This window comes from Empidonax traillii, unplaced genomic scaffold (genome assembly GCF_003031625.1).
Source record: "Empidonax traillii isolate 1590-97213 ecotype Southwest subspecies unplaced genomic scaffold, ASM303162v1 scaffold1438:size108540, whole genome shotgun sequence".
Taxonomy (NCBI): domain Eukaryota; kingdom Metazoa; phylum Chordata; class Aves; order Passeriformes; family Tyrannidae; genus Empidonax; species Empidonax traillii.
In genome coordinates this window covers 36358-37283 of record NW_020956631.1, presented here as the reverse complement: position 1 = coordinate 37283, position 926 = coordinate 36358, and positions in this window count along the sequence as shown.

The window sequence follows — 926 nt, the reverse complement described above, 5'->3', positions numbered from 1 at the left end:
CAGGAGTCAGTATAGAGATACAGTACAGGCCACTTTTCTCATTCAGCAATCTTTAGGGCCACTTGGATGGCTTTCACTTCTGCAAATTGGCTTGACTCGCCCTCTTCTTCAGCAACCTCAACGACTTGTTGTGTGGGACTCCACACAGCAGCTTTCCACCTCCAATGGTTTCCTACCACATGGCAGGATCCATCAGTAAATGAGCATAGCCTCTTTCATTTTCTGGTAACTCGTTATATGGTGGTGCTTCTTGGGCACAAGTCACCTTCTCAGGCAATGCTCCAAAATCTCTGCCTTCTGGCCAGTCCATAATCTCTTCCAGGATTCCTGGGTTTCCCCATTTGGGACCGTTGTGTAATCAATGCTACCCACTTACTCCATGTAGCATCAGTTGTGTCATGTGTTGAGGGGGTGTTCCCTTTGAACGCCCAGTGCACCATGGGCAATCGCGGTGCCAAGAGGAGACATACACCTGGTGGATGAGGGAAAGGCTGTGGATGTGGTCTATCTGGACTTCAGCAAAGCCTTTGACACTGTCTCCCATAATATACTCCTGGAAAAGCTGCAGCCCATGGCTTGGACAGGGGCACTCTGTGCTGGGTCAGGAACTGGCTGGAGGGCCGGGCCCAGAGAGTGCTGGTGAACGGGGCTGCATCCAGCTGGCAACCGGTCACCAGTGGTGTTCCCCAGGGATCAGTGCTGGGCCCAGTCCTGTTTAACATCTTTATCGATGATTTAGATGAGGGGATTGAGTCCATCATTAGCAAATTTGCAGATGACACCAAGTTGGGAGGGAGTGTCGACCTGCCGGAAGGCAGGAGGGCTCTGCAGAGGGATCTGGATAGACTGGAGAGATGGGCTGACTCCAATGGGATGAAGTTCAACAAGGCCAAGTGCCGGGTCCTGCACTTTGGCCACAACAACCC